Source organism: Stegodyphus dumicola, chromosome X1, assembly GCF_044657685.1.
Source record: "Stegodyphus dumicola isolate Sdum_Otavi_A_Nest chromosome X1, ASM4465768v1".
NCBI classification, from domain to species: Eukaryota; Metazoa; Arthropoda; class Arachnida; order Araneae; family Eresidae; genus Stegodyphus; species Stegodyphus dumicola.
The window spans coordinates 70813867-70838760 of record NC_140780.1 but is presented as its reverse complement, the minus strand read 5'-3'; the positions used below and the strand labels follow the sequence as shown (position 1 = coordinate 70838760).

General features: G+C 40.4%; 1 pseudogene; it reads right to left on the bottom strand.

Moving 5' to 3' along the window:
• Positions 1–24075: 24075 nt before the first annotated feature.
• Positions 24076–24189, bottom strand: LOC146993195 (U5 spliceosomal RNA; annotated as a pseudogene).
• Between the last annotated feature and the right edge of the window lie 705 nt (positions 24190–24894).

The window sequence follows — 24894 nt, the reverse complement described above, 5'->3', positions numbered from 1 at the left end:
CAAGAAACAGGCAAATGGATCTCACCACGAAAGGTGGCTAAAACACCACAGAACAGTGAACCGATGGAAATTGCTCAGACAAACCGATATGAAAAACTAGAAGTTGATCAGAGGAATGATGAGGCAGAACACAACACAGATGAAAAACCACCACCTATTGTATTCCAACAGGAAAAGGTCGATTGGATGAATATTGTTAAAGACTTGAGGAAAACATGCGAGGAAGAATTCGATGCACAAATGAAATCAAATGCGATTTTCGTTTATGTAAAAACATCATCCGACTACAGAAAAACTACTAAATTTTTGCAAATAAGAGGCATTCCGTTTCATACTTATCTTATGCAACACGAAAAACCCATTAAGGTAATATTAAAAGATTTACCGTGCAATATAACAGAAGAAGCGATCCACGAGGACCTAGAGAGACGAAAATTTCCGATACTGAAAGTAAAACAATTCAGAAGAAGCCCAAAAAATAATTTTGAAAAACTTCCTATTTGGCTACTGGAACTCAAGAAAAATACTAGCGGCTATGCAATTAATAAACTTAACAACATGTTCAGCTTTAATATAAAAATTGAAAAATATAATCCAAAAAAGAGACCTACACAGTGCTTCAGATGTCAAGAATGGGGACACTCGCAACATTTATGCACTAATAAAGAACGATGCTGCAAATGTGGAGAAGAACACCGTAGCAATCTATGCAAGTTAAAAAAAGAAGAAGAGCCCACCTGTCTATTCTGTAAAGAAAAACATGTAAGCAGTTACCGTGGATGTATTGAATATAAAAAGAAGTTCGAGAAGGCAGAAAGAAAAAATCTTCTTCCGAAATCTAAAGACTACAAAGTAAGCACTGATGACTTCCCAAAGCTAACAACGGAGAGCAGAAGAGTTAATACACGAACTGAAACTCCGCTTTATAGTGAAAAAGTTAAGGGCAAAATTAAGGAAATACCGAAAGAAATTAATGAAGCAATGCAATGGTTACAAGACGCAAAAATCCAAGATTTTATCAGCAACATTATCAAACATATGGACAGTATAAAGAAAGCAAAAAACACTAGCGAAAAATTTGCCGCCGGTTTTCGAGCAGCGATGTATATCATGAAGATCGCCGAAGAGGACAATTAGTAGGATTTAATTATAAAGAAGGTATAAATGGACTCTTAATCGTTTGCTTATAAAGCAAATTTTCTTTCATCCAGCAGCCATCGAGGTCAGTACTTGGGAGGGTGACCTCCCACGTGACAGGCCTCGACGTATCACCTTCACGAACTATAGAGAGGAGGTACCTAACTTTAGAAGAAAATATTGCTTGACTGAGGCTTTCACCGCCTTCTTCCTTTCCCAGACAGCGTTCTTCGCTTCGGAGCTTCGCCTTTATCGGCGCGGCGATTTTTTCGCCTTCTCTTTTAACTTCAACGCCTTAGGGCAGAAATTTCCAAACGAAGCAGTTAAAGTCGTGTACCGACTAATGCTGCTTGATTCAAGAACCGATCTGATCTGATCTCCCTCTCAACATCAGTTCCAGCTCCCGCGCCATGAAGGAAGGAAGTCTCTTCAGCGAGCTGCCATATAATTGCTTATTACCATCTCTACCTGCAACCAAGATCTTCAAGCAAAGTTATCAATCTGTTCGCATAGAGTCACATCTCCCGCAGATTTTTTAAAATCTGCCTATGAATATTTTCAACGCGTTCATATTTATTATTTGCACTATCCTACACAAGCCACATGCCAATGAGCCTATTAATCTTAAAATCTTTCCTCTCCGCTTTCTGCTTTAGTGTTGTATTGTGTATACAAAATTTTATAAAAACCAAAAAAAGTATAAAATATAAAATACAAAAAAAAAATTATAAAACCTAAAAACTTTTAAAAAAATGACGGGCTTCTATGACGGGCATTTAAATCTCCTGCGATAATCAGGTTATTTGCTACACCACTTAATTTTCTGAGATCAGAGATAAATGCGGGTCCCTGTCTCGGAGGCATATAGCAGGACGCTACTGCTATTGGGGGACAATTTGGAATATGAATTTGTACTATAGTCGCTTCTAAGGCCTCCAGTGGTGGCGTGGGTATCCTAGAATGCTTTAGGGAGCGTTTTACATAAATGCTAGTACCGCCACTAGCACGAACAGTGTCACTGATGCATACCTCTCTGTCATTTCGGTAGCAGAAATAATTCGCGATGTTCGCGCTAAGTCCCTCAACCAGATGTGTCTCCTGAACGAGGAAGAGGTCCATGTGATGCTCATTAATAAAATCCCGCACTTCGTGAATCTTCTTCTTGATTCCGTTAGCGTTCCAGTAGGAGATCAGGAGAGAATCTTCACTAGTTGCACAGTTGAACTTGAGGCCTTTAGTTTAAGAGGCCACAGTATGCCTCATAAATATAAAATGCTCTCTCAGGCCCCGTGGAGACATTTCGGAGCCTAGGGAGAGCATTTCTAAAAGCCTCGAGAAGGATCTTATGTTCTATACCGAATTCCGAGGCGATTTGGAAGACGCTCCGGAGGGTATCTGTGCAGCTTCCATCATCTACGGTCGGGGCTGGAGCCTGGGCCGGTGGAGTTGGCTGGAGGAGAGGACTCTGCTTCGGCGCTTGCTTCGTAGCTTGCTTCATCACAGGAGCTTTCTTCGGTTCCTTAGTAGATGATGGTAGTCCGGGATTTTTCCGTCCGTTAACGACATCACTAAATGAGGGATCCGTGCTGCTAATTGGAGCTTTTACCGGAGCCGGTACAAATTTTGAACTCCCTCTATCCGATCTAATAGGGGGGTTTTATTTTTATTGGCTGGGTTTCGGGGGCAGTGAAACCAGTTGGCTGCGTGCCGCCCAAGGCAGTTCGCGCAGGTGTTGGCTTCCTCCGGGTCTTTGGTGCATTGGTACGCGTAATGCGGGCCGGCGCACCTCAGACACCGGATTGGCAGTGTGCACACTGCGGAACTATGGAAGAAGCCTTGGCAGCGCCAACACTGGCTCGGCCCCTTCTTCCCAATATGCTTTTCGAATTTAATTTCAATGCCAAACATCGTGGTTTCTTCAAATATGTCATAGACATTTAAGGCAGGATTTAATTGGACTAGAAATAATGGCATTGGATAGCGGGACCTGTGCCTACGGAGTTGGGTTACAGATATGACAGAATAACCTAGGAGTTGTAACTCAGCCTTGATTTTATCTGCTTTTGCGGAGTTGGGTAAGTCGCGTAATATTGCCTTTACAGGCCGATCCTGCTTAAGATTAAACGACTTATATTCGGCGCCCTGATTGTTTAAAATTTGGGCTACCGAACGATAATCTTCTTCGGTCTGCATTTCAATGCGGAGAAACTTACCCTTCATCCTACAGATGGCCGTAGGCACAGTAGCTTGCACTAAGGACGTAAGAAATTCAAAGTCTTTTGGCTCTACAAAGAAGAAAGGAATTTTTCTCTTTGAATTCTTAGAGCTCTCAGTAGGGGGGGGAAGTACCGTCTCCGGGTTGCTCTTCGAGATCGTTTTTCTCTTCCACCCTAACCGCAGGTTGGGTGGGAGGCAATTCCTCCTCTGGTTGTTCGCTCCAGAATGGAGGCAGGCTATTTTTTGGTTGCGGTTTCGAAGGGGAATTTGGCGCACCACGTGCTACAAGATGGCGAGGAGGCCGCTGAAATCCTTCATCGTCAACTTTTCTAATTTTCTTATTTTTAGGCAAATCGTTAATATCTCTTGAATTTAAAGTTAATTTTTGAATCTTTTTAGCACTATGGAGGATTTTTTCTGCGTTTGACTTTGCAGGTTTTAGGATTGGGCTATTGGATTGATTTTTACTTAAATTTTGAGTTTTATCAGAATTAGCGTTATTTTTTCCCGAGATAACACCTTATTTAGTTTTTTAGCCGATTTGAGTAATTTCTTTATACATTCGTCCTCAGTTGGGGGAATGGCAAAGAGAGGCAGATTTAGGCGTTTAGCAAGAGTGGTAAGATTAAAAAGCGTTACCTTAGATTCTTGTTCCACGCACTTGAGATCGATACTTGCAAGAGGAGTTGATCTTCGAGCCCTGGACAGATTCTGCTCCAAATCTGTAAATCTAGCCTTGAGTAGCTAGAGTTGTTTGATCTGGATGAGTAAATCGTCCGGATTTACCTCTGGAACTGGATCTGGGTCGGAGACAGGGACGGTCGTGTCCATCTCGGCGCTGGTATCCGTGGGGTTGCCGGCCATGATTTCCGGCGTCGCGTCGCTGCAGGTGGCTTGTGGAGAGCTCATTGTCATGCGTCCGCCCTCTGCGAGAGACACCCTGCTAATGCCCATTTTAGGAGGCCACGACCAGCAGGGTTTGATCTATGGCAACGCCAATGCTGGTGGTGACAATTTAAATCACCAGCTATGATAAGATTATTTGAAAAATTGAGCAGTTTATTAAAATCGACCACAGGAAAATTTCCACCTGGTGGAAGATAGGCAGAGATCATGACTAGGGATGGCGAATTTTGAATAAAAATTTCGATAATTGTTGCTTCAAGTTTGCTCATATTTGGAGTGTCAATTCTGCGATGCGGGATTGAATTTTTTATGTAAATACAAGTGCCACCATGATAAACATCACGTGTATTCGAAGCTTGCCTGTCATTTTTATAAAGTGCATAATTTACAAGCTTGGGAGCTCTCCCTGGCTGGAGTTTGGTCTCTTGCACAAAAATGATATCAAAATCCTTCTCTTCTACATAGTCTCTAAACTCATGAAATTTGGAAAGAATGCCATTTGCATTCCAGGTGCATAGTTTTAGATTTTTCAACCCTTTCAAAGTATTGAATTTTAATGGATGTGGGAATCAGAGAATTGGAGAGTGACATAGCTCTCAAAGATGTAGTAGGCCGCGTCAGCACCAGATGGAGCCACTCTGAGCTGCGGTAAGGCGTTTTTGAATGCCAAAAGTAATTTGCTCTGGTCAATACCAGGCTGGTTAGAAATTTGGATTATAGCCAAAAGGATTTCGGTGCAATTTAGATTCGAATTTACTCCAGTGGGGACCGATAAATTTGGAATAAGTGGGGGTGCAGTCTGTTGCATACCCGTAAGGGCAGCAGAGTAGGATACTCCAGGACGAGTATTATTTGCACTGGGAGTGTGTGCAGCCGGCAATGTTGGAAATGAATTGTGTTGTATATTAAATTTGTTCGTGTTGCCAACGGTCTGACTGGGTTTTGTACTTGGCTTTGGTGGTTGACGATTTTTGGATCCAGGGAATCTTGGACAGGATCTCCAGTTTGCTGCGTGGCTCCCGGAACAGTTGGCACATTTGTTGGGTTCTTCGAAGGGCTTGGTGCATTCTTTCGCCTGATGCGGACCAGCGCATCTAACACATCGTTGGGGTAACGTGCAGACCTCCGAAGAATGAAAGAATCCCTGGCAACGCCAGCATTGGGAGGGACCTTTCTGCCCTTTCAAGTGTTCCATCACCACTTCTGTGCCAAGGAGTTCGGCCCAAGGCCCAAGGCGTTTGACTTCCGGAGTACCTTTGCAACTTAATGCAATTACCTCCACAACATCGATAAGGAAACTGAGTTGGATAAGAAAAAGCAATGGCTAAAGGAGAGATGAACAAACCATGAAGGGTTTATATAGAACAAACCATGAAGGGTTTATATAGAATATGGAGTCCGCATATGGGACGAGCAATTCTCTCTGCTTTCAAGTTGTAATTTAAGATTGAAAGAGAGAAAGGAGTTAGTTGAGGTGAATTCCGGAACGCATTGCGTTTATGGAATCGGAAAGGTTGGAAGACAATCAGCCGGGAAACATAATTTTCCAGGGCTTGGGAAAGGTAATATTAGGTAATACGGACAGCCGCAGTGATAGCTAATGCCTTGGGGATGAGCGAGGGGGGGAAGAGTCTTACGACTAAAACTGAATCCAGGGAAGAAGGAGCTAAGAGGAGGGGGGAGAGTCTATTCAGGAAGGAAGGAGTTCGGTGACTGAATATATTTCCGATGCTTTGAGGCTGTTATGTATCTGGAGATAGAAGAGTGGCATCGGCATTTTTGTCTTGAATTTTTTCAGCTGCGATATCTTATGGATTTTAAAACCAAGTACTTCGACCGCAGTCTGCACAACGTTGATCGGTGTGTTGGAGGGTAATCCCCTAATGACCACTTTGAGTGGTCTGTCAGATTTTAGTGTGTGTGACTTAAATTGAATGTTGTTTTCGGTGAGAAATCTAACAATGCCAATGATTTAAAAATTTCGGAGTTCCTATGGTTGAAAACCATCTACCTCCACATCAGAATTAATAAAAGCGAGCAGAAATAAGAAAAATTTGGCATAAGTGATTTACTTGATGCACACTAGAGGGAGCCACAGGCTCGAGAGAGTTTAGGGATAGAGATGAGAAATAAAAACTTAAGTTTCATAATTTTTTTATAAGTTTTTGGTTTTTAAAATTTTTTTTGTATTTTATAATTTATACTTTTTTTGGTTTTTTATAATTTTATATACACAGTACAAACACTAAAGCAAAAAGCGGATAGGAAAGATTTTACGATTAATAGGCTCATTGGCATGTGGCTTGTGTTAGGGAGTGCAAATAATTATAGAGATCGCGATGAAAATATTCTCAGGCAGATTTGAAATCTGCGGGAGATGTGATTCTTAAGTAAACAGATTGATAACTTTGCTTGAAGATCTTGATAGTGGTTGCAGAAGATGTAATAAGCAATTATATGGCAGCTCGCTGAAGAGACGTCCTTCCTTCATGGCGCGGGAGCTGGAACTGATGTTGAGACCTCAGTGGAACGGTGCCTTGGTACACCAGGGTACCTGGGCCGAAGGCCCTACCCCATGTAGAATATATTTAGAAGTTTCGAATTGCTGCTTTTCATTAAGTTTATACATATTAGTCTGATCAAGTTTTTTTTTTTAACATTTTTAAGTATATTTAGAATTTTTTAATTTTTTTGGTGGATTTTAGGGATTTTTTATATATTACCAGAAGGCCAGAAAGCTGTCGAGTGATGAGAAATCCTAGAAACAAGATGTGAAACACAGGCAGTGCCCAAAGTGATGCCAGCCCTTGGCAAATAAATATATACAAATAAATATATACATACATGAGAGTACAATAACAATAATAAAATAAATATACATACTGAAGGTGTTGCTAAGAAGACAATAATAATAAAAGGCAGAGAAGCCATTACTATGCTATGCCATTACATGATCCATTCATTTAATATGGCCAAAGGCCTGTGTTTGTTGTCCAGATTGTATGGGTCATACTCAGGTATCTTAATGGCAGGGTTTCCAATCTCTAACTGCCTGCTATGAAATCGTTTGGCAATTTTGTAGTATACAGATTTAAGCGGGCGCACGCCCAGTTCCTCATGAATTTTATTGTTCCTCACGTACCATGCTACATTGGCAATTTGCCTGAGAGTGGAATTTTGGGCAATTCGTAGCTTGCCCCGATACCTGTTACATGAGTACGCCCATACAGGACATGCATATAGCATAGTAATGGACGCAAAATGGATTTATAAATGAGTAACTTGTTATCTATAGTCAAAACACTGTTTCGAGCAATTAAGGGGAAGAGTTGAGCTTTACGGGCTCGAAACTTATTAATAATATTTGTGATGTGTGGGTTCCATGACAGAGTTTTATTGAGGATCACCCCAAGATAAGGGACTTGCTGGGCCCAGGGGATGGAGCTGCCGTACATTACCAGGTTTTTTTTGAACTTCTTCTTCCTGGTAAACAGGATGGCTTGAGTTTTATCTATGTTGACCTTAATCTTCCATTGAGAGAGCCAAGTCTCCAGTGCATGTATGTAATTTTGTAGATGTTGTATAGCTGAACCAGCAAATGCACTTTGTGTGAGGATTGCTGTGTCGTCAGCATACATAGCCAGTGTTGTGTCCTGAGTTGTAGGGATATCGTTCACGTAAATATTAAAGTAGGTGGGCCCTAAAAGGGACCCCTGCGGGACCCCTGCCCTTATGGGGTGTAGATTAGAATTTGTTCCTGAGACGTGAACGACAAAGTTTCTACCTGTTAGGTAGGATTTAGTGATGTTTGTGATGTAATCTGGGAAGCCCAGATTGTGTATTTTGTAAACTAGTGCCTCCAGCCAGACCCGATCAAAGGCCTTGGCTATGTCAATAAACAGACCGCCAGTAACTCTCCTCTTGTGCAGACCATCCGATATAAGCTCCACTACCCTGCAGAGCTGGTTCGTGGTTCCCAAGCCTTTCCGGAAACCGAATTGGCTTGGGATTAAGATGTTGTGTTGCTCCAGGTGATGATTTATTCTTGTGAGAAGCATAGCCTCGTAGACCTTGCTCATGGAGGAGAGCAGACTGATCGGCCGGTAAGCAGTGGGGTCGGATGCTGGTTTCCCCGGTTTCAGGATGGGTACAATTTTTGCCGTTTTCCAGGCCTGTGGGAAATGCTGTAATTGCATGATCCTGGTGAATATCTTCGCCAGGATGAAGATGATCTTAAGTGGCATTTTCTTTAGCATATAGTTGGTGACCCCATCCAAACCAGGGCTTTTCCGCTTCTTGAGTTTATTGACACAGTCAAGGACCTCCGAAGGCATAACCGGAGGGATGTTGTTTATGTTTGTATTTGTTGTAATATTGTTATGAAATGTGTAAACAATGTTTTCTGTTGGAATGTCATGTATGTTGTTCGTGCAAAACTGAGATTCCAGTTGCATTGCTAACAGTTCTGCTTTCTCAGTTTCGGTGTAATGAATCCTCGTGGGGCCTTTAAGGGGCGGAATTTTGTTGCAGCATTTTGTATACCTAGAAACAGCTTTCCACAGAGAGTTATCGTCCGTGGAAAGTGAGTTAAGGTAGCTGGTCCAGCGTTGCTGTGCTTGCACGCGTGTAAGAGACTTGACTTCATTGGCAAGGCGATTGAAAAGGGTTTTGTCTTCACGACATCTGGTCCTTTGGAATAGCCTCCGCGCAGCATTTCTCCGTTTAATGAGTGCTTGAAGATCACGGCTTCTTGTGTATGTCCTTTTATGAATTTCGACTTTTGCCTTTTCGTGAGCTTCTTTGATCTTTTCTGTGAGCTCCTGAATGAAACTATCAATGTCATCCCCAGTCTGTATCGTAGGGAGTGTATAATGTATGTTGTTGAGAGCTTTGGCAAAAATATGCCAGTCTGTTTTAAAGGCTCTTGTGTCTGCTGTGGTATACCTACTAATGTCCAGAATCATCTTAACCGGATTGTGATCCGATGACAGTTCATCCAGCACGGAAATATCCAGTGGAACACTGGTATTTCCGAGCAGGAAGAAGTCAAGGATCCCGGTGGACCTAGTGGTGTACCGTGTTGGGGTTTTCGGAGCTGCTATGTGTAATCCAGCCGAGTGGGCTAAGTTGAAAATTACACGTCCAATGTCGTTTGAATTATAGCAGTTCCATGCGCGGTGTCGTGCATTTAGGTCTCCTCCTAGGATAATGTGTTTACCTAGACTCAGTAATATTTGTAAATCAGCCAGGACTGCAGAAACAAGACGTCCTGGGGGAATGTAAGTGGAGACAAGAATGTTTGTTGTGAGTGAAATTGCAGAGGCCTCCACGACCGAAAGCTGCGGTACTGTGACTGGAAGATGTGGGATGCAGCGTTTAATCAGGAGCGCTGTTCCACCTCCTCTTGAGCGGGAGATTACCGGATCTCTGTTTGACCTATGGACAACATAGTTTGGTACATAGATAGGAATGGCTGGGCCAAGCTTGTGTTCTTGTAGGAACATAACGTCAGGAGTGTACTCATTTATAAAATCTCTTAGCTCATGAATTCTATGAGATAATCCATTTGCGTTCCATGTAATTATGTTTAGCACAGACTTCAAATTATACATTATTTGCAGTACTTATAGATCCAAAAAGTTCTTCAAATAGTTCAAATAGAATAAATAATTTATCTACAGTATTTTGAGTAGCCTGTAGTTCAGGCATTTTTTTCGTGATCCTACGTATAACAGTGACAAAAGAGATTCCATTGAACATATTGATAATATCCTTAATTAATTTAGACATTTCGAAAAGGCCAGACAGGCCCACATCGTTCGTGTTAACTGGCTTCTCAGATTTACTGGCCATTTGCACAGTATTTTCTTTTTTAGCTGCCTCAACCGTGCTCTGGGGAGTTTTCCCGCTTACAATATTAGCAAAGGAAATTCCGGGTTTTAAATGGCTTTCTTTAACAAGTACTTCTTTTTTGTTTTGCGATCTGGCACCCTGAGGAACTGGGAATTTAGGGCATCCGCGATAATTCGCAGGATGTCCTGCCTGCCCACAATTACAGCATTTAACATCAGCAATAAATTTGCTGGAACACTCCTCAGTTTTGTGGGTGCCAGCGCATTTAACACAGCGAGGTCTTAATTTACAATTTTCAGATGAGTGATGGAAGTGCTGGCAATTATGACATTGCACAACACTCCCATTCACTCTATAAGGTTGAATGCTTACATAAAAATTCAAGAACTTAGTAATATCATAAATTTTTTCGATTTCTGGGGTTCGTTCAACGTGAATTTGGAACAAGGGCATGGGGACTCTTGTCCTAATCCTGTGCATTTGTGCTACTTTTCGTACTTTATAACCCAAGTTGGTCAATTCTTCATGCACATCTTCCGGAGCACAATCGATTGGAAGGCCTCTAATGACCACTTTGAGTGGCCTATCAAATTTAGAAAGTATAATATAGTGATCTACTTTCTTTTCATCTAGAAATTTGGAGATTTTGCGATGGTCATCCTCGGTCTCCGGGAAGATTTTGAGGAAGTCCCCCTGCACCTTGCCCGCAAAATCACATTTAACATTATCCCGCAACACCTTCATAAATTCATTATACTTTATATCTGGCTTCACCATAATTGGTTTGGGTTTTGGAATTTTCGCGACAACACTTTCCATTACCACATCATCGATATCAACATCAGGTTTGCTATTAGTATCCTGAGTACTCAATTTTTCAAATTTATTGGCCAGTGGCAAATCGGCGTTGCATTTTATTATTTTGCTAGGGCGCGCAGTGGTTTTCGGCAGAATGAATCCATCTGCGTCCCTATCATCATTAATTGAACGCTTAGAATATTTTTTCGAAGGGCGCTTAGGCCTAGGTTTTGGTGTCTCAGCCAGATTACAGTCATTTGTAACATTAGACTTAACATTAACATTATCATTACTAGTACTTAAATCATTAGCAACAGAACATAGGTTTTTCATTAACACATTTTGACAAGCACTTTTTACACTATCTGAATTTAAATTACAACCAAGGGCAGAAGCAGCACTTTGGCACTTACCTTCTAGGCTGGATCTCAGCGTTGCTCCAATTAGTTGATCCTTGTCCAGAGACTGTCGGATGCGTTTCACTACCTCCTCTTCGGTCATCAGGTTTAGAATATTTTTACACGAGTCTCCCCGCGCAATGAGGTCCGTGTTGATTTTTGCCACCATCTCCACTCCGCGACAAAAATCATCATAGTTCCAATTTTCCTTAGCAAAGAGTTCCTGCCAGTCCAGATCAAGTATTCTATTTCCATAATCCATTACATCGGCGGCGAGTCCACACAGTATTCCACTAGGCGTTTTCTTATCCATTTTATCCTTGACCGGTAGCGGCGGGAAATCACTGCCCACCATGTGCGTCGAAAATACACTATCACCACACACAAAAATCACAATCGAAGCACTATACTAGATCCGAGAAATACACATTGAGCACAAATAAACTTGTAATTCAATATGAAATCACGAAAAGACGGGTAACAGCCAAAAAACACAAAACCATCCAAGATGGCAGCGAAAAAGGCGCAGGCAAGCACGAGGAATCCACGGAGCGCACGAAAACACGTCCTCTCACCAAGTCCTGTTCTGATCACCCCCAATGAATCAACTGATGTTGAGCCAATGCCAATGATTTGAAAATTACGGAGTTCCTATGGTTCAAAACCATTTACCTCCTCATCAGAATTACTAAAAGCGAGCAGAAATGAGAAAAAATTTTGCATAAGTGAATTACTTGATGCACACTAGAGGGAGCCACTGGCTCAAGAAAGTTTAGGGATAGAGATGAGATAATAAAAACTTAAGAATCATAATATTTTTTTTTTAAAGTTTTTAGGTTTTATAATTTTTTTGTATATTATATTTTATACTTTTTTTGGTTTTTATAAATTTTTTATACACAATACAACACTAAAGCAGAAAGCGGAGAGGAAAGATTTTAAGATTAATAGGCTCATTGGCATGTGGCTTGTGTAGGATAGTGCAAATAATAAATATGAACGCGTTGAAAATATTCATAGGCAGATTTTAAAAATCTGCGGGAGATGTGATTCTATGCGAACAGATTGATAACTTTGCTTGAAGATCTTGGTTGCAGGTAGAGATGGTAATAAGCAATTATATGGCAGCTCGCTGAAGAGACTTCCTTCCTTCATGGCGCGGGAGCTGGAACTGATGTTGAGAGAGAGATCAGATCGGTTCTTGAAATAAGCAGCATTAGTCGGTACACGACTTTAACTGCTTCGTTTGGTAATTTCTGCCCTAAGGCGTTGAAGTTAAAAGAGAAGGCGAAAAAATCGCCGCGCCGATGATGGCGAAGCTCCGAAGCGAAGAACGCTGTCTGGGAAAGGTAGAAGGCGGAGAAAGCCTCAGTCAAGCAATATTTTTCTTCTAAAGTTAGGTACCTCCTCTCTAGAGTTCGTGAAGGTGATACGTCGAGGCCTGTCACGTGGGAGGTCACCCTCCCAAGTACTGACCTCGATGGCTGCTGGATGAGAGAAAATTTGCTTTATAAGCAATCGATTGAGAGTCCTTTTATTCCTTTTTTTCCAGCCGCTGAGCCCCTAGGGACAAGGTTGAATTTTTGAGCGCTCTTCTCTTTGCCATATTTCTTGCTTATCTTGCTTATACGATCGGCCATCTAGAACCTCTAGATCTTCCTTACCATTGGTAAATATCTTTTTGCATTATGGTGACTCTCGGTGGCATTACATAGTTTTGAAGTAATAACGCGCTAAATCAAGAACTTAAATCATGCTAACGCGTAGCGGTGCACAATGCACCAAAGATATGCAGCATACTCCAGGCTCCCCGTTCTGGAGAATAAATAGATTAAAAAACCTCGAATCGGAGCGAGAAAAGTTTGTACAAAAAGGTCACGATGAGGGACTAACATCTGAAGATAGAAAAAACCTTTTAGAAATTGAAGACGAAATAGTTTTCACAACTCTATTTTAGAAACTCCAATATCCGATGAATTATCACCAACAAATTCACCCAAAAAATTACCGATAATCGATCATCGTGAAAAAGAAAATAACCAAAATAAGGATAAATACAATTCCAACTCAAATGAAAATCAAAAACAATCCCATGAAAATACTCCTACCAGTAGCAAATTAACTAAATTAGAAAGTAATCGTTGGCGCACCATGCCCAAGCAACGTACTCAACCGAAAAATTCAGCAGATAAATCGCCAAATCTGGCTACCATAAATCCATATGAAATACTACAATCTGAAGTAACTTTAAATGATGCTATAATAGGTAATAATTCAGACACTCAAAATAGTATAAATACTCAAAATAACTCTGATGATGAGCATGCTAATTTCCAAAACTTTGAAAAACCAAAGAAGTATGCCAACAAAATACCTCCATTCGTTATTACAGACTCCAACGTAAGCTGGAAAACTCTAAATAAAACGCTAACGGAAAAACTCAATATTAAAAAAGTGGATGGTAAATTAAAAGGAGGCAACTTAATAATAAAAGTTTTCGAATTAGAAGAATATAGAATACAGGAATACTTTAAGGAAAAGGAAATAACCTACCACTCATACATATTACACTCTGACAAAACCGTTAGAGCTATAATTAAAGATTTACCAAATGATGTAACTGAACAAGAAATTGAAGAAGATTTAAAAGACCAAGGCATACCTATCATTAAAGTAAAGCATTTAACCAAAACTACCAATGGCATCTCAAATCTGATTCCAGTTTATTATATCGAAGCACCCCGCACTGAGGAGGGGAAAAAATTAATGCATGTTGATAAAATAATAGGACTATGGGTACGAGTTATTAAATACCAATCCAAACCTGGGCCTACACAATGTTACAATTGTCAAAGGTACAATCATACACAGCGAGCATGTCACAATACACCTCGTTGTGTAAGATGTGCAGAAAATCATCGTTCACACCTCTGCCCTTTTAAGGGCATGCAAAATTATGATGCGAAGTGTGTCCTATGTTTAGGATCACATCCAGCATCCTCCATAACTTGCCCTCGTAGACCAGGCAATCAAACTAATGAAATAAGCAATGAAAATTCAACCATCTGCCATGAAAATAAGCCAAAGTTTGGATAATACATCAAAAAAGCCAAATAGGATCACATGACCCTATCAACCAATCAGAAAATAGCATAACCTATTCTGCAGTTCTTCAAGGAAAAACCCAAACTCAAGAAAATAATAATGTTAATAATAAGAAAAATCAAAAAACCAATAGAAATCAAAATAATTCCCATGAAAACAGAGGAAAAAATTTAGATCAATTTATAGCCTTCATGGCTTCAATATATGATCTCTATGACGACTTCTGTCAAGCTAATACCATTACGGAAAAAATGTCAGTAGCTTTTGAAGCACTTAGAATTTATGAAAATATCAGTAATGATTAATAGCAACAACCACAGAAATTACTCAAAGGCAAATAAGCTTAATTATATTAAATCCGTCTTCTACAATTGTAATGGAGTTATTTGGCAGCACCTGCAAATTACAAAATTTATCTTTGAAAACAACCTCGACATCATGATGCTAAATGAAACACATCTGAAACCCAATAAAAAATTCAAAATTGCCAACTACAGTATATACAGAAATGATAGGCTACATAACAGTGGAGGAGGCACTGCTATAATCATCAAAAATTCCATCAGACACATGGAATATCAACTTCCTACATTTAATTCAATAGAAGCCTGTGCTTGTCTTGTGTATAGCAATAATATTAACCCATACCTCTTTGTCTCGGTCTATAAACCTCCACAGAAAATCATCAATACGGCTGAAATTGCTTATATCTGCAATTTGGGTTACCCCACATTAATTGCAGGCGACTTAAACTGTAAACACCCAGCATGGAATTCAAAATATACAAATAGTAATGGCAATAGACTGTATAACTTTATGCAAAATTCTATTATCAATATCCATTCTACAACTGAACCTACCCATATCTCTACCTGCAATAGTCATATCTCAGATGTTATTGACATTCTCATTACTAGCAATATCCCACAAATCCCTGATCTCACCAACATTCCTGAGCTGGATTCAGATCATAACCCAATAATGTTCACCCTTAATAATATCATCCATTTCATGCCTCCTCAGCCAACTAAAGTCAACTGGACAGACTTTAAATACATTTTAAATGATAATATCTCAGCTACTGCTAGAATGACTACTCCAGAATTAATCGACAATGCAACAACTCATCTCAATAATAAAATCATTGACTCCATCAGTAAAGCTACTAGAAATTCTATCAAAAAAGACTACTCTCTTCCACAAAATATTACTGAAGAAATTAGAATCAAAAATAGACTTAGAAAAATATGGCAAAGAACTCGTACCCATACTGATCACATCAACTATAAAAGGGCTTACTATAAAGTTAAAAAATTATGCGATGACTATAAAAATGACAACTGGAACGATTATGTTGAAAAACTATCCCACACTGACCACTCTATTTGGAAATTAGCAAAGAAACTCAGAAGAAATAATGAAAAAATTGGACCTATTGAATGCAACAACAATATTATTCATCATCCTGAAGACATAGTTAATGAATTTGCTAATGTATACGAAGAACAATTCAACATCAATAACATGAATCACCAAGAAGACAATAGCATAAAAGAATCTGTGCAAAATTTTCTTAACTCCAATAGGAGCACAGCAAATTATCCTACTACACCCACAGAAGTTACTCATATCATTAAACAACTAAATCCTAAAAAAGCAAGTGGATATGATAAAATATCCAACACAGCAATTCAGAATTTTCCTAAAAAAGCTGTTATTTATCTAGTCAATCTGTTCAATGCCTGTCTCAGAAAAAATTATATCCCTACTGCCTGGAAACATGCCACTATAATAATTATCAAAAAACCTGGAAAAAATAAAAAATTGACAGCAAGCTACAGACCAATCTCTTTACTACCAGCTATATCAAAAATTTTTGAAAAAATTATTCAAAAACGACTGCAGCAATATGCGCACGACAATAATATCATCTCTCCATTTCAATTTGGATTTAGAAAAAATTACTCCACTATTCATCAAGTTTCCCGCATCGTGGAGAAGATCGGTGAGGCTTTTAATAAAAAGGAAACTGTTGCCGCTCTTTTCCTCGATGTGGAGAAAGCGTTCGATAAAGTGTGGCATACAGGACTCATTTACAAATTAATTAAATATAACTTTCCTGCTGCATTAATTCAAATTATTCACAACTACTTGCAAAATAGATTCTTTCAAGTCCGCATCAACAATAGTTATTCTACAAAAAGAAGAATAAATGCTGGAGTCCCTCAAGGAGGAAATTTGGCTCCGTATTTATATATCATCTATACTAATGACTTTCCTATCTATTCAGGTACTGAAATAGCCCAATATGCAGATGACACTGCAATTTTTTCTATTTCAATCAACCCTTCTCATGCGCAATATAAATTACAACATGCAGTTGACAATACCCAAGATTGGCTTACTAAATGGAAAATTAAAATTAATCCCCATAAAAGTAATAACATAATTTTCAAAAGAACTACCAGAAGACCGGTTTGCGAACAGCTTTATATAAATAATCAACCAGTAAATAGAGAAAATACAGTTAAATATCTTGGTATCCATCTCGACTACAAACTCAACTTTAAAGAACATCTTCATGCTACTAGAACTAAAACAATGCAGGCCTTCATGAGTGTTTACTCTATTATTAATAGCCATTCAAAACTTAGCATTAATACGAAGAGAATCATCTATTTACAACTTATAAGACCTACCATGCTGTATGGATTACCTGTCTGGGCTGCAGCAGCAAAAACAAACAGAAATCAACTTCAAGTTATTCAAAATAAAATTATTAGAACCATGCTGGGTGCCCCTTGGTTCATTAGAAATGAAGTATTACATAGGGATCTAAAGATTAACACCATTGATGAAGAAATTCTCAAAACAGTCTATAAATTTTACAATAAAATGGAACAACATCCCTCCACTATTATTCAAAATATTGGCAACTATGACTTTATTATTGAACAAAAGTACAAAAGACCTCGAACAATTCATCACAATGTTCTGTGGTGAATTTTGCTATAATCATCTGTAATTTATCATCATCATTATCACAGAATTACTATTTAATCAAGATTTTCTCCACTACTGTACTGAAGCAAGGGTCTTCATAACAAGATTATTGTTTCTTATTGGCTAACTCATGCACACCTATTTAACCAAGTTCTCTTTTATTTCATATTCATCAACATCATCATTTATGCAATTTTATACAATAACAAATATGTTAGTTTTATTGTCATGCATCTATTTTTTAAAAAAAAAAAAAAAATTGTAAATATCGTCGAAAATACTACAAAATATGAAAATTCAAGCTTTCTCGCTCTCGCCAATCATCATTCAGTATCGGAAACACGTGACCAGTCTCTAAATTAACATCTCAAGAATTTGATTTAATAACAAATACTATATTAGATATTTGACTTAATAATATTATATATTTGATACTCGACTCAATAAGATCCTTCATAATTCCTGAAGAAAAAATTCTACCATTCATAAAGCCTTAATTGGATTAATCATTGATGAGGCATGTACTTTAGTTAGTACGATACTCATAGACTAATGCTACGACCTGACCTGACCTGATGATGAAGGATTCTTTTCAAGCAGCAACCGGAGAGTCAGCACTTGGGTGGGTGACCACCCTCGTAACTGGCCTCGACGAATGACGACCTTGGTGGGCCCAAGACCCAAGGCGTTTTGCTTACGGAGTACCTTTGCAAATAAATGCAATAACCTCCACAACTTCGTTAAGAGAAATATTGAATAATTTAGATAAAGCATAGCTAAAGAGAGGAGTGAGGACCGTTAAGGGTTTAAGAACCAGTAATGAATGAGGAGTCCACTCAAGGGACGAGAAATTCCTTCGACTTTCAATTTCGCTAAGGAAGGGTCGGAGACCTGTGCGATAAGAAAGTTCGAAGAGAAAGCAGTCGATTTCAATGAAATCAAGACTGTTGGGTGAGAACTGGGGTGGGAGGAACTTGCCTCTGGCCCCGGGAAAGGTTATGTCTTGGCTACTCTGAAAAGCAGCGGAATCGCTAATGCCTTGGGATGAGCATGGGAGGAGTGCCGGTCCGAAGACCAAAGATGGCTAAAGGGGGACAAAAATGGCAGAGGAGAGGGGAGAAACGAGGAGCGAGGGGTTGGGCGGGGGGGAGTTTTCACTCCGACCTCCCGTGGGGAAACCGTTAGGGGCTTAACTGCGAAAATAACTGGAGAAATTTTTTCGCAGCGGTCAGAGGACCAAAGATGGCAGAGAAGGGGCCAAAGATGGCGGAGGAGAGGAGAGAAGAGAGGAGCGAAAGGGTAGGTGGGGGAGAGTTTGCACTCCGACCGCCCGCAGGGGAACCGTTAGTCGCTTAACTGCGAAAATAACTGGAGAACTTTTTTCATGGTGCGAGGAGTGGATGGGGGGGGAAGGGTAAGGCTATTGTGAAGGAAAGAGAAGCTAGGAGCGGAGAGGTTAAACTTTAAACTTGGAGGGGATTATTTTGGCGTTATATTTAGAAGGTTTCTTTTCTGGCTGGAGTTGTAATTGAAGAAATGCAAGCTTGATGATTGTGCCTGGAAATTAAATACATGAATTCAATACTGAGGGATTAGTATAAGTTTTGTGTTAATTGTTAAAGCTTTAATAGAAAAATTTAAGGTATTAAGATAGAGTGTTGATCAGGTTAAAATATTGATGATGATTTTTACTAATCGAATCTGTTTTATTATGATACATTCTTTGATGAGTGGTAAAGGTCATGGCAAAGGGAGATATGATGGACGGAGCAGCACGGATTTATTTGTCACGATGAATGAGGCTGGATTAGGTCCAGGGGTAGGAGAAATAATTTAGAATTGTCGGGTTAGGCCCGTGAAGTGCTTTAGATAGAATTAAGAGATTTCCCTAGTCAAGCAAACACCTCCGTTTTGGCTTCCTAGGAAAGATGTTAAATGTTCTCGAGAGAACGCTCCTAGGTCGCTTGGCAGAACTAGGTTCTGCCGGATTGTATACAGGGAGTGAGTGCAGGACCGGGTTATCTATAAACGTTAATCTATTAAAGAATTTGGCCGAATTGTGCCGGAAATAGGCATCCAGGGGTTGAATTTGAAGATCATTATGAAGCACTTCATTTCGGACATAATAGTGAGCGTTAGTCAAGATACGAAGTGTAATACTCTGAAACACTTGAATTTTCTTGAGGTGGCTGTTAGCTGCTGTTGACCATATTGCTGCGGCGTAGGTGAGTATAGGAAAGATGGTGCATTTGTAGAGTAGGATTTTATTTTTCAGGGAGAGATGGCTGGTTCTATTGATGAGGCTGAATAATTGCGTTCTGGCTGTTCTGGCTTTGGCTATTGCATAGTTGATATGGGTGTTCCAGAGTAACTTCGAATCAAGATAAACTCCTAGATATTTGTATGAGTCCACCCAGGGTATATCTTCTTCGAAGAGCCTGAGTGGTTGGAGTTGATTATGGACATTCCTCTTCCTGGAGAAGAAAACGGTGGCGGCACTTTTGGCAACGTTAATTTTGATTTTCCAGGTAACGAGCCAGGACTGTAAGTCTGATAAGTACTGCTGTAGGTGCATGAGAGTAAGGTGTAGTGATGAGTGCTGTGAGATGATGGCTGTGTCGTCTGCATAAAGTGCGAGATCAACACTGGGTGTTTGTAGTATGTCATTTACATACAAGTTGAAAAGCAATGCGCTAATTATTCCTCCTTGAGGTACACCTGCCTGGATAGGTCTAGGAGAAGAAATAGAGTTTTTAACTTTGACAGAAAAGGAACGATTACTGAGATAAGAGTGCATTATGTGCACAAAGTTAGCAGGAATTTCAAGTCGCATGAGCTTGAATAAAATTCCGATATGCCAACACCTGTCGAAAGCCTTTGCAACATCTAAGTAAACAATAGCTGTAGGCTTTCCACTGCGAGATCCTGTATGAATGATTTCTACTACCCTCAGTAGCTGGGTCTGAGTGGAGTGTTTAGCACGAAAACCGAATTGTTGAGAAATAATGATATTTCGGCTTCGGCAGAAATCATTCAGGTATCTAAGCAGTATAGCTTCGTAAATCTTACTAATTGAAGACAGGAGGCTGATCGGTCTATAATTTTGAGGGACCTTTGGGTCCATTCCAGGTTTTAGAATAGGAATCACGCAGGCATTTTTCCAGCTATTTGGAAAGTATTTTAACCTGAGCATGGAATTCATCAAAACAGCTAGGTAAAATACAAATTTGACAGGTAAATTCTTAATCATGCGATTGGAAATCCTATCTAGGCTGGGTGCCTTGGTAGGTTTGAGATTTTTGATGAAGGCAGAAATCTCAGTCATGGTTGTGATAATGGGTTCCTCAGGTTGATCTGAGGAGAGAAAAGTTTCAACTTGGTGTTGGACTTCATCCGTGTGCTGAGCACAGGAATCGAACATGAGTCCAGTATTCAGTGAGAATTGTGTTTGAAGGCTGTCCGCAATGCGTTCAGCTTTCTCGGTGTCTGTGAGTGCCATCCGGTCATTGACCGTGCCCATTAGGGGGGGAATGTCGTGTTTTGGTTTGCGTAGCCGTGCGCTAGCAACCCATAGGCTATTGTCAGAAGTCTTTAAGGACTTAAGATAGTTTGTATATTTTTCGTCTGAAAATTTCTTAATGTCAGACTTAATCTCGTTCTGGATCCTTCGCAGTTGAGTTCGAATTGATTCTAGTCTTGTGTTCTGCCAATCTCTGTGAAGGCGGTTTTTAATTTTGATTTTTTCTTTAATATTGGCCGGTAATTTGGAATAATTTGTTTTAAATTTAGGTTTGGAAGCTGCATTAAATGCGTTTATGAGGGTTTGGTTGAGCCTTTGAATGGCAGAGTCAACATCCTGATTATTGCTAATTTGGATAGGGGGGAGAATACCAGATTCTAAAACATACCGAAAGTCATCCCAACTTGTTGAGATTTGCGCCGGTAAATTTTCATTGATTTTGTTAGAGTTAAGGGTCAGGTGTACTGGATAGTGGTCAGAGGACAATTCCTGTATCACCTCTATCGAATAAGCTAAGGGAATATTTTTGAAGAGAGCCAAATCAATAATTGAGGGAGCACCTATACCCCCAGGAAACTGATAATGGGTAGGTGCATTTGGCGCAATAATTTGGATATGGGCGTCCTGAGCCCAGTTTTTTAGTTTGTCGCCATAGTTGTTGGCAGTGACACAATCCCAAGTTCTATGACGAGCATTGAGATCTCCTGCAATAATCAGGTTATTAGAAATTCCACAAAGTTTTCTGAGATCGGAGATAAAGACAGGTCCCCGTCTCGGAGGCATATAGCAGGACGCTACTGCGATGGGGGGGGGCAATTTGGGAGATAAATTTGTACAATTGTTGCCTCTAAAGCCTCTAATTGTGGAGTAGGAATTCTTGAGTGTTTCAAGGAGCGTTTTATATAAATGGAAGTACCGCCACTAGCACGAATAGTGTCACTGTTGCTATCCGCTCTGTCATTGCGGTAGCAGATATAATTCGCGATATTCGCGCTAAGTCCCTCAACCAGGTGTGTCTCAGAAATGAGGAAGAGGTCCATGTGGTGCTCACTAGTATAGTCCCGGACTTCATGTATTTTTTTCTTGATGCCGTTGGCATTCCAGAATGCTATTGAGATGGGGTCTTCTGCTGCTGGGCTATTGAATTTGAATATTTAATTGAGAAGGCTGCAGTACGCCTCGTAGATGCAGAAGGCTCGCTCCGGCCCAGATGAGACAAGTCTGAGCTTCGGCAGAGCCTCCCGGAATGCTTGGAGGAGTGTAGAATGTTGGATTCCGAATTCCCTTGAAATTTGGAATACGCTGCGCAGAGTATCTGTGCAGCTTCCGTCGTCAGGAGTCGGGGCTGGAACCTGGGCTGCTGGTGGTGGCGTCTTGTTGCGAGGCTGCTCTTGCATCTGGATAGGAGAAGGGCTGGTACGCTGAGGCTTTGGCTGGGGAAGTCCGGGATTATTTTTATGTCCGGAAACAATTGTGGAGAAAAGGGGATCCGTGCTGCTGAGAGGAGCAGGGGTTGGAGCGGGTACGAATTTAGTATTCCCGGCACCTTTTCCAAAAGTTGGGGTTTTTTGCTTTTTATTGCGATTATTAGGGTGTCTTGGGCAGTGAAGCCAGTTACTGGCATGGCTGCCAAGGCAATTGGCACAGGTGTTAGGTGCATCAGGGTCCTTCGTACACTGAGCTGCGTAATGCGGCCCAGCGCATTTCAGACACCTGAGAGGCAAAGTACATACTGCCGAGCTGTGGAAGAAACCCTGACAGCGCCAGCACTGGCTTGGTCCTTTCCTGCCGATGTGCTTCTCAATGCTAATATCTAAACCCATCATTGAGGTTTCTTCGAAAATATCGAATGCATTTAACGATGGGTTCAACTGGATAAGAAATAGAGGCATGGGGTGCCGGGTTTTGTGCTTTTTAAATTGTGTTACGCTTAAAACACTGTAACCAATATAGGTAAGTTCTTGTGAAATTTTTTCTGGCTTGGCAGTAATGGGGAGGCCCCTAATTACTGCTTTAATGGGTCTATCTTGCTTGAGATTAAAAGACTTGTATTGTGCACCGTGCGTGTTAAGAATAGACGCAACGGTGCGGTAGTCGTTTTCAGCTTGTACAGCAATGCGTAAGTATTTCCCCTTCATTTGGCACTGGGCCGAAGGAACAGCATTTTGTATTACTGTTACTAGAAATTCGAAATCTTTGGGATCGACGAAGAAATAAGGTATTCTTCGCGATCGGGTGGGGGGGGGGGGAGTACTGCTCTCTCCTTGCTCCTCTGATTCTATTCTTTCATCTGCGGCTGCAGGACTGGTTTCCGATTGGGGGGGTCGTTCTCTCGGCGCTCGCTCCAAAAGGGGGGGAGGCTTTGAGAAGCGACCGGTTCAGACTTGCTTTGCGGTTGCTTTCCCACGTTTTTAGAAACTAAATGGCGGGGAGGCTCAGTAAATCCTTCATTATCGGTTATTCTAATTTTCTTTGATTTTGGATTGGTTTGGCTGTTTCTTTTATTTAAGTTGAGGTTTTGAATTTTTTCGCTAGTTGAGTTAATTATTTTTTCAGTTTGAAGTCTAGCTGGAGCTAAGATACTCTTTTTTTCAGTGCTTTGGTTTAAATTAGTTTTTGATTTTTTAGAAGAATTAGTTTGCTTATTTTCTGAGATATTAGTTTTAGATTTCTGTCTATGATCATAGACGGGTCTATCCAAGGAATCATTGGTGCTCTTTTTAACTACAGATAAGATTTTGCTTATACATTCCTCCTCTGTAGGAGGAATGCTAAAAAGTGGCAGATTTAAGCGTTTGGCAAGATTAGTGAGGGAAGATAAAACTACCTGACTTTCTTGCTGGACTTGCTTCAGATCAAAGTTGGCTAGCGGCGTCGCCCTCTTGCTTCTCGCTAAGGTCTGTTCAAGGTCCGTAAATCGCGCCTTCAGCTGGTATAGTTGCTTTAGTTCTATTAATAAGGTATCCGGGTCTGGAACAGGAGTGGAATCAGGAACTGGAGTTGAAGAAATCGTCTCCGGAACAGAGGTAGATGGTAAAGAGATTGATGATAGCTGAGGTGAGGTGATGTCCATCGCGGTAGGAGATGGGGTGCCGGCCATTGCTTCCGGCGTCGTCGGGTTTTCATCGGTGGGGACGGAGCTCATTTCTGAACGTGTTTCTTATTTATAGGCTCATTGTAATGTTCCTCTCCACGGTAATCTTTAGTAAAAGGCGAAAGATTAGCTCGAATGATGAAGAGAAACCAGAGCCGTATGGCACGATCAAAACCGATTGGATTAAGGCTCGTTGTAGCCAAGGCCAATTTTGTAAAAGATACCGATTAGATTAGATGATGAAGGACGATTCGGAGCTGTGACGGCAAACGTGTAGGACGTACTGAAGTTAATCTCCTGATTTTCGCAGATCTGTCCCAGTCCAGTAGGCGGACAGAGATTGCACTTTACTTTTTTCTTACCTTCGGTTAGTTAAAATGTCCTTTTTTAGGACAGTCGGCGATACTGATGAAGACATTACGGAACCGGATCAACGGACTTATGATTTTAAGGATACGGAATTCTCAGAAAAACCTTCAAATAGCAAACAGAAACTTCCTTTAAAGTTGAATGACTTTTTGAGCCCGCCTGAGACGAAAAAGAATAAGAAAAAGAAAACTTCGCATGAGGGGAAAAATGATGAACCATCACAGGAGAGAAGCATGATACAAAATACGGAAAACGTTAAACCCACTGAATCAGCAATGTATAAAATCGATTTACATGACCAAGAAAGGGAAAGACAATTCTCAGCACTAATAAAAGAACACGGAGTTAGCAATCTTCTGGAAATTCTTAAGCACGGGAAAACTCCCGAAACCCTGACGGATGAATGGATCTCTCCCAAGAAAACTGCGAAGATTCCGAAAGAAACTGCGTCTATGGAAATCATCACCGAAAATAGATTTAAAGACTTAGAAGAG